Raw genomic sequence first — 10,000 nt, forward strand, 5'->3', positions numbered from 1 at the left:
CAGCATGCCATGCCACCGCGTTGCCCGGCATGCCATGCCTTAGCCTTGGCCAGCATGGCATGCCACGGCCTCGGCCATCATGCCATGCCACGGCCTCGGCCCGCATGCCTTGCCACGGCGTTGCCCAACATGCCATGCCACGGCCTCGGCCCGCATGCCATGCCATGTCATGCCTTGGCCTTGGCCAGCATGACATGCCACGGCCTCGGCCCGCATGCCTTGCTACGGCGTCGCCCAACAAGCCATGCCACGGCCTCGGCCCGCATAACATGCCACGGCCTCGGACCGCATGCCTTGCTACGGCGTCGCCCAACATGCCATGCCACGGCCTCGGCCCGCATGACATGCCACGGCCTCGGCCATCATGCCATGCCACGGCCTCGGCCCGCATGCCTTGCCACGGCGTTGCCCAACATGCCATGCCACGGCCTCGGCCCGCATGCCATGCCATGCCACGGCCACGGCCCGCATGCCATGCCACGGCCACGGCCTCAGCCCGCATGCCTTGCTACGGCGTCGCCCAACATGCCATGCCACGGCCTCGGCCCGCATGCCGTGCCACGGCCTCGGCCCGCATGCCATGCCATGCCACGGCCCGCATGTCTTGCCACGGCGTTGCCAAACATGCCATGCCACGGCCTCGGCCCGCATGCCTTGCGACGGCGTCGCCCAACATGCCATGCCACGGCCACGGCCCGCATGCCATGCCACGGCCTCGGCCCGCATGCCATGCCACGGCCTCGGCCCGCATGCCTTGCTGCGGCGTTGCCCAACATGCCATGCCACGGCCTCGGCCCGCATGCCTTGCCACCGCGTTGCCCAGCATGCCATGCCACCGCGTTGCCCGGCGTGCCATGCCTTAGCCTTGGCCAACATGTCGAGCCACGGCCTCGGCCCGCATGCCATGCCATGCCACAGCCCGCATGTCTTGCCACGGCGTTGCCAAACATGCCATGCCACGGCCTCGGCCCGCATGACGTGCCACGGCCTCGGCCCGCATGCCGTGCCACGGCCTCGGCCCGCATGACATGCCACGGCCTCGGCCCGCATGCCTTGCCACGACGCCGCCCAACTTGCCATGCCACGGCCTCGGCCCGCATGCCATGCCACGGCCTCGGCCCGCATGACATGCCACGGCCTCGGCCCGCATGCCTTGCTACGGCGTCGCCCAACATGCCATGCCACGGCCTCGGCCCGCATGCCATGCCACGGCCTCGGCCCGCATGACATGCCACGGCCTCGGACCGCATGCCTTGCTACGGCGTCGCCCAACATGCCATGCCACGGCCTCGGCCCGCATGCCATGCCACGGCCTCGGCCCGCATGCCATGCCACGGCCTCGGCCCGCATGCCTTGCTGCGGCGTTGCCCAACATGCCATGCCACGGCCTCGGCCCGCATGCCTTGCCACCGCGTTGCCCAGCATGCCATGCCACCGCGTTGCCCGGCGTGCCATGCCTTAGCCTTGGCCAACATGTCGAGCCACGGCCTCGGCCCGCATGCCATGCCATGCCACGGCCCGCATGTCTTGCCACGGCGTGGCCAAACATGCCATGCCACGGCCTCGGCCCGCATGACGTGCCACGGCCTCGGCCCGCATGACATGCCACGGCCTCGGCCCGCATGCCTTGCTACGGCGTCGCCCAACATGCCTTGCCACGGCCTCGGCCCGCATGCCATGCCACGGCCTCGGCCCGCATGACATGCCACGGCCTCGGCCAGCATGCCTTGCCACGACGCCGCCCAACTTGCCATGCCACGGCCTCGGCCCGCATGCCATGCCACGGCCTCGGCCCGCATGACATGCCACGGCCTCGGCCCGCATGCCTTGCTACGGCGTCGCCCAACATGCCATGCCACGGCCTCGGCCCGCATGCCATGCCACGGCCTCGGCCCGCATGACATGCCACGGCCTCGGACCGCATGCCTTGCTACGGCGTCGCCCAACATGCCATGCCACGGCCTCGGCCCGCATGCCACGGCACGGCCTCGGCCCGCATGCCTTGCTACGGCGTCGCCCAACATGCCATGCCACGGCCTCGGCCCGCATGCCATGCCACGGCCTCGGCCCGCATGACATGCCACGGCCTCGGACCGCATGCCTTGCTACGGCGTCGCCCAACATGCCATGCCACGGCCTCGGCCCGCATGCCATGCCACGGCCTCGGCCCGCATGACATGCCACGGCCTCGGACCGCATGCCTTGCTACGGCGTCGCCCAACATGCCATGCCACGGCCTCGGCCCGCATGCCACGGCACGGCCTCGGCCCGCATGCCTTGCTACGGCGTCGCCCAACATGCCATGCCACGGCCTCGGCCCGCATGCCATGCCACGGCCTCGGCCCGCATGACATGCCACGGCCTCGGCCCGCATGCCTTGCGACGGCGTCGCCCAACATGCCTTGCCACGGCCTCGGCCCGCATGCCATGCCACGGCCTCGGCCCGCATGCCTTGCCACGACGTCGCCCAACTTGCCATGCCACGGCCTCGGCCCGCATGCCATGCCACGGCCTCGGCGCGCATGACATGCCACGGCCTCGGCCCGCATGCCATGCTACGGCGTCGCCCAACATGCCATGCCACGGCCTCGGCCCGCATGCCATGCCACGGCCTCGGCCCGCATGCCATGCCACGGCCTCGGCCCGCATGACAGGCCACGGCCTCGGACCGCATGCCTTGCTACGGCGTCGCCCAACATGCCATGCCACGGCCTCGGCCCGCATGCCATGCCACGGCCTCGGCCCGCATGCCACGGCACGGCCTCGGCCCGCATGCCTTGCTACGGCGTCGCCCAACATGCCATGCCACGGCCTCGGCCCGCATGCCATGCCACGGCCTCGGCCCGCATGACATGCCACGGCCTCGGACCGCATGCCTTGCTACGGCGTCGCCCAACATGCCATGCCACAGCCTCGGCCCGCATGCCGTGCCACGGCCTCGGCCTCGGCCCGCATGCCTTGCTACGACGTTGGCCAACATGCCATGCCACGGCCCCGGCCCGCATGCCATGCCACCGCGTTGCCCGGCGTGCCATGCCTTAGCCTTGGCCAACATGTCGTGCCACGGCCTCGGCCCGCATGCCATGCCATGCCACGGCCCTCATGTCTTGCCACGGCGTTGCCAAACATGCCATGCCACGGCCTCGGCCCGCATGCCTTGCTACGGCGTCGCCCAACATGCCATGACATGCCACGGCCTCGGCCCGCATGCCTTGCTACGGCGTCGCCCAACATGCCATGCCACGGCCTCGGCCCGCATGCCATGCCACGGCCTCGGCCCGCATGCCTTGCGACGGCGTCGCCCAACATGCCATGCCACGGCCTCTGCCCGCATGCCATGCCACGGCCTCGGCCCGCGTGACATGCCACGGCCTCGGCCCGCATGCCTTGCCACGACGTCGCCCAACTTGCCATGCCACGGCCTCGGCCCGCATGCCATGCCACGGCCTCGGCTCGCATGACATGCCACGGCCTCGGCCCGCATGCCTTGCTACGGCGTCGCCCAACATGCCATGCCACGGCCTCGGCCCGCATGCCATGCCATGGCCTCGGCCCGCATGACATGCCACGGCCTCGGACCGCATGCCTTGCTACGGCGTCGCCCAACATGCCATGCCACGGCCCCGGCCCGCATGCCTTGCCACCGCGTTGCCCGGCGTGCCATGCCACCGCGTTGCCCGGCGTGCCATGCCTTAGCCTTGGCCAACATGTCGTGCCACGGCCTCGGCCCGCATGCCATGCCATGCCACGGCCCACATGTCTTGCCACGGCGTTGCCAAACATGCCATGCCACGGCCTCGGCCCGCATGCCTTGCCACGGCCTCGGCCAACATGCCATGCCACGGCCTCGGCCCGCATGCCATGCCACGGCCTCGGCCCGCATGACATGCCACGGCCTCGGCCCGCATGCCTTGCTACGGCGTCGCCCAACATGCCATGCCACGGCCTCGGCCCGCATGCCATGCCACGGCCTCGGCCCGCATGCCCTTCTACGGCGTTGCCCAACATGCCATGCCACGGCCTCGGCCCGCATGCCTTGCCACCGCGTTGCCCAGCATGCCATGCCACCGCGTTGCCCGGCGTGCCATGCCTTAGCCTTGGCCAACATGTCGTGCCACGGCCTCGGCCCGCATGCCATGCCACGGCCTCGGCCCGCATGTCTTGCCACGGCGTTGCCCAACATGCCATGCCACGGCCTCGGCCCCCATGCCTTGCCACCGCGCTGCCCAGCATGCCAATGCACCGCGTTGCCCGGCGTGCCATGCCTTAGCCTTGGCGAACATGCCACGCCACGGCCTCGGCCCGCATGGCTTGCCAGGGCGTTGCCCAACATGCCATGCCACGGCCTCGGCCCGCATGTCTTGCCACGGCGTTGCCCAACATGCCATGCCATGCCACGCCACGGCCTCGGCCCGCATGCCATGCCACGGCCTCGGCCCGCATGCCATGCCATGCCACGGCCTCGGCCCGCATGCCATGCCACGGCCTCGGCCAGCATGCCATGCCAAGGCCTCGGCCCGCATGCCTTGCCACGGCGTTGCCCAGCATGCCATGCCACCGCGTTGCCCAGCGGGCCGTGCCGCGGCCTCGGCCCGCATGCCTTGCGACTGCCTTGGCCAGCGTGCCATGCCACAGCGTGCCATGCCTTAGCCTTGGCCTACATGCCATGCCACTGCCTTGGCCAGCATGTCGTGCCACCGCCACGGCCAGCATGCCATGCCGGTCCGTTGCCCAGCATGCCACGGCCGTGGCGGCATGGCAAGCCACGGCCTCGGCCAGCATGCCATGCCACGGCCTCGGCCAGCATGCCATGGCACTGTCTTGGTCAGCATGCCATGCCATGGCACCGCCTTGTCCAGCACGCCGTGCCGCAGCGTTGGCCAGCATGCCTTGGCCGGCATGCCATGCCAATGCCTTGGGCCAACATGGCGTGCCACGGGCTGGGCCATGCCGGTCCGTTGCCCGGCATGCCACGGCCGTGGCGGCATGGCAAGCCACGGCCTCGGCCAGCATGCCATGCCCCGGCCTCGCCCAGCATGCCATGGCACGGTCTTGGTCAGCATGCCATGCCATGGCACCGCCTTGTGCAGCGTTGGCCAGCATGCCTTGGCCGGCATGCCATGCCAATGCCTTGGGCCAACATGGCGTGCCACGGGCTGGGCGAGCACGGCATGCCACGGGCTGGGCGAGCATGCCACGCCACGGCCTTGGCTAGCAGCAAGGCATGCCACGGCCTCGGCGAGCATGCCATGCCATGCCAAGGCCAAGGCCAAAGCCAAGGCCAAGGCAGTGGGCAAGGCCAAGTCCCTGTGCAAGGCATGGCCAAGGCCAAGGCAAAGGCCAAGGCCGCGGGCAAAGGCCAAGGCCAAGGCCAAGGCCATGGCGTGCCACCGCCTCGATCGATCTTTTTGAACATGATTCTTTTATAATCTTACCCAAACCGTGCAACACAATTAAAAATGCACTACAATCAATTTTAAATGTCATTCCCTATTTTTTTGCAATTTTTCTGGAGCTTTTCGAATTTTTAAAGCCCTTATTTGGCATAAAAAAATCAAAATAAAATAAAAAAAATGAAAAAAATAATTTAATAATTTCTATAATTACTAGTGAATCATCCTTTAATTATGGGAATTTTTCCATAATTTTTTGACTATTTTTATTAATTTTTATTATTTTTTAAGTATTAATATCGAAATAAATTAAAATAAAATATTTTCTGTAAAAAAATATTTTTTTTAATTTTTTTTATGGTGTATTAAATTATTTCCTACAACTTTCATGTTGAAAGTTTTGGCAAAAAACCATTACTTTTTAAAAAAACCCCATTATGACTCCTCGAACATGCTTGATGTTTCCTCCTGCCAGATTGAAAAGGGCTTAACAGGCTATTATAAGGGGGGGGCACCTCCCTTGCCCAGGGCAAGGCAGTGGCAGGTACGCCCCATGTTGGGCGCGGCCTGGGCTGCGGCCTTGGGTTACATGCACTGCGGCTCGACCGCGGCCTGGGCTGCGGCCTGGGGCGGCTCGGCCGCGGCCTTGGGCGGCCTGGACCGCGGCCTTGGGCGGCCTTGCGCGGCCTGGGCGCGGCCTTGGGCGGCCTGGGCGCGGCCTTGCGCGGCCTGGGCGCGGCCTTGGGCGGCCTGGGCGCGGCCTTGCGCGGCCTGGGCGCGGCCTTGGGCGGCCTGGGCGCGGCCTTGCGCGGCCTGGGCGCGGCCTTGGGCAGCATGGCGTGGCATGCGCGCGGGCGTGGGCGGCCTGGCATGCGCGCGGCATGGGCAGCACGGCATGGCATGCGCACGGCCTGGGCGGCCTGGCATGCAGCCGGCCTGGCATGCCCGCGGCGTGGGCAGCACGGCATGGCATGCGCACGGCCTGGGCGGCCTGGCATGCAGCCGGCCTGGCATGCCCGCGGCGTGGGCAGCACGGCATGGCATGCGCACGGCCTGGGCGGCCTGGCATGCAGCCGGCCTGGGCAGCACGGCATGGCATGCGCACGGCCTGGGCGGCCTGGCATGCCCGCGGCGTGGGCAGCGTGGCCTGTGCGAATACCGCGCGCGTGGTCTTTTGACCACGGTGCGCGTGTTGCGCGCATGGTCGCGCACGCCTTTGCACGCCTTCGCACGCAACGCACGTCTAGTGATAAGAACCGCAGCCAAGGCAGCCCAGCCAAAGCCAGCAGCATGCCAAGCCAAGGCCAAGGCCAGCAGCATGCCATGCCACGGCCAAGGCAGCCCAGCCAAAGCCAGCAGCATGCCATGCCAAGGCCTAGGCCAGCAGCATGCCATGCCACGGCCAAGGCAGGCAAGCCAAAGCCAGCAGCATGCCATGCCAAGGCCATGGCCAGCAGCATGCCATGCCACGGCCAAGGCAGCCCAGCCAAAGCCAGCAGCATGCCAAGCCAAGGCCAAGGCCAGCAGCATGCCATGCCACGGCCAAGGCAGCCCAGCCAAAGCCAGCAGCATGCCATGCCAAGGCCTAGGCCAGCAGCATGCCATGCCACGGCCAAGGCAGGCAAGCCAAAGCCAGCAGCATGCCATGCCAAGGCCATGGCCAGCAGCATGCCATGCCACGGCCAAGGCAGCCCAGCCAAAGCCAGCAGCATGCCATGCCAAGGCCAAGGCCAGCAGCATGCCATGCCACGGCCAAGGCAGCCCAGCCAAAGCCAGCAGCATGCCATGCCAAGGCCTAGGCCAGCAGCATGCCATGCCACGGCCAAGGCAGGCCAGCCAAAGCGAGCAGCATGCCATGCCAAGGCCAAGGCCAGCAGCATGCCATGCCACGGCCAAGGCAGCCCAACCAAAGCCAGCAGCATGCCATGCCAAGGCTTAGGCCAGCAGCATGCCATGCCACGGCCAAGGCAGGCCAGCCAAAGCCAGCAGCATGCCATGCCAAGGCCTAGGCCACCAGCATGCCATGCCACGGCCAAGGCAGCCCAGCCAAAGCCAGCAGCATGCCATGCCAAGGCCAAGGCCAGCAGCATGCCATGCCACGGCCAAGGCAGCCCAGCCAAAGCCAGCAGCATGCCATGCGAAGGCCTAGGCCAGCAGCATGCCATGCGAAGGCCTAGGCCAGCAGCATGCCATGCCACGGCCAACGCAGGCCAGCCAAAGCCAGCAGCATGCCATGCCAAGGCCTAGGCCAGCAGCATGCCATGCCACGGCCAAGGCAGCCCAGCCAAAGCCAGCAGCATGCCATATCAAGGCCAAGGGCAGCAGCATGCCATGCCACGGCCAAGGCAGCCCAGCCAAAGCCAGCAGCATGCCATGCCATGGCCTAGGCCAGCAGCATGCCATGCCACGGCCAAGGCAGGCCAGCCAAAGCCAGCAGCATGCCATGCCAAGGCCAAGGCAGCCCAGCCAAAGCCAGCAGCATGCCATGCCAAGGCCTAGGCCAGCAGCATGCCATGCCACGGCCAAGGCAGCCCAGCCAAAGCCAGCAGCATGCCATATCAAGGCCAAGGCCAGCAGCATGCCATGCCACGGCCAAGGCAGCCCAGCCAAAGCCAGCAGCATGCCATGCCATGCCTAGGCCAGCAGCATGCCATGCCACGGCCAAGGCAGGCCAGCCAAAGCCAGCAGCATGCCATGCCAAGGCCTAGGCCAGCAGCATGCCATGCCACGGCCAAGGCAGGCCAGCCAAAGCCAGCAGCATGCCATGCCAAGGCCAAGGCCAGCAGCATGCCATGCCACGGCCAAGGCAGGCCAGCCAAAGCCAGCAGCATGCCATGCCAAGGCCAAGGCCAGCAGCATGCCATGCCACGGCCAAGGCTGCCAGCCAAAGCCAGCAGCATGCCATGCCAAGGCCTAGGCCAGCAGCATGCCATGCCACGGCCAAGGCAGCCCAGCCAAAGCCAGCAGCATGCCATGCCAAGGCCTAGGCCAGCAGCATGCCATGCCACGGCCAAGGCAGCCCAGCCAAAGCCAGCAGCATGCCATGCCACGGCCAAGGCAGCCCAGCCAAAGCCAGCAGCATGCCATGCCAAGGCCAAGGCCAAGGCCAAGGCCAGCAGCATGCCATGCCATGCCACGGCCAAGGCCAAGGCCGAGGCAGCCCATCCGAAGCCAGCAACATTCCATGGCAAGGCCAACGCAGCCCAGCCAAAGCCGGCGGCATGCCATGCCAAGGCCAAGGCCAGCCGCATGTCTTGCCACGGCCTTGTCCCGCAGCGTGGCGTGCCTTGGCCTTGGGCTAGAACATCGCATGCCACGCCCTTGGCAAGCAATCCTGTCCCTCGTGTAATTGCCATTTGGTTTGGCTTTGACTTACGTATATGTTGCCCTGCGAAATGCTTGTCCCTCGGGTAATAGCCGGTTTGGTTGCCTTTGACTTGCGAACACGTTGCTAGTGCTTTCCCCAGTGGAAGCTTGTTGGGAAAAGTATGTCCCTCGGAAGTTGCCTGTTGCGTTTGTTATTTGCATTCGAGCTATCCGATGCTTGCTGGGTTTCTCTAAGAGTTTTTGCACGTTCGTCGGGCTTTTTAATTATTTATTTACTCATAAAAATTATAATAAAATAAATTAAAAATAAAAAAATAATTAAAAAAATTACTATAATTACTAGTGCCTCATCTTATAATTGTTGGAATTTTTCTAGAATTTTTTGAGTATTTTTAGTAATTTTTATTATTTTTTAAGTATTAAAATTGAAATAAATTAAAATAAAATATTCCGGTGGCCAAATATTTTTTTATAATTTTTTTTATGGTGTATTAAATTATTTCATACAACTTTCATGTTGAAAGTTTTGGCAAAAAACCATTACTTTTTAAAAAAACCCCATTATGACTCCTCGAACATGCTTGATGTTTCCTCCTGCCAGATTGAAAAGGGCTTAACAGGCTATTATAAGGGGGGGGCACCTCCCTTAAGGCTGGCCAGCATGGCCAGGCCACAGGCCACGCCTATGCCTAGGCGGGCGCTTGGCACATGCCATCGCTTGGCTTGTGGCATTGGCTTGTGGCATCGAAACTACATAGCCAAGCACGGGATGCGTCGAGTGGCGGCCCGCGGCGGTGGCGGTGGCACGTTGGCCTAGGGCAGCATGCCATGCCACAGCCTTGGCCAGCAACATGGCATGCCAAAGCCTTGGCCAGCAGCATGCCATGCCCTGGCCTTGGCAAGCATGTCATGCCACGGCCTTGGCCAGCAGCATGCCATGCCACGACCTTGGCCAGCAGCATGCCATGCCCCGGCCTTGGCCAGCATGTCATGCCACGGCCTTGGCCAGCAGCATGCCATGCCACAGCCTTGGCCAGCAGCATGCCATGCCACAGCCTTGGCCAGCAACATGGCATGCCAAAGCCTTGGCCAGCAGCACGCCATGCCCCGGCCTTGGCAACCTTGCCAAGCCACGGCCATGGCCAGCAGCGTGCTATGCCCCGGCCTTGGCCAGCAGCGTGCCATGCCACGACCTTGGCCAGCAGCTTGCCATGCCCCGGCCTTGGCCAGCATGTCATGCCACGGCCTTGGCCAGCAGCATGCCATGCCACGGCCTTGGC

The sequence above is a fragment of the Camellia sinensis genome, unplaced genomic scaffold (assembly GCF_055761805.1).
Source record: "Camellia sinensis isolate YWXY unplaced genomic scaffold, ASM5576180v1 Unanchor4, whole genome shotgun sequence".
Classification (NCBI taxonomy): domain Eukaryota; kingdom Viridiplantae; phylum Streptophyta; class Magnoliopsida; order Ericales; family Theaceae; genus Camellia; species Camellia sinensis.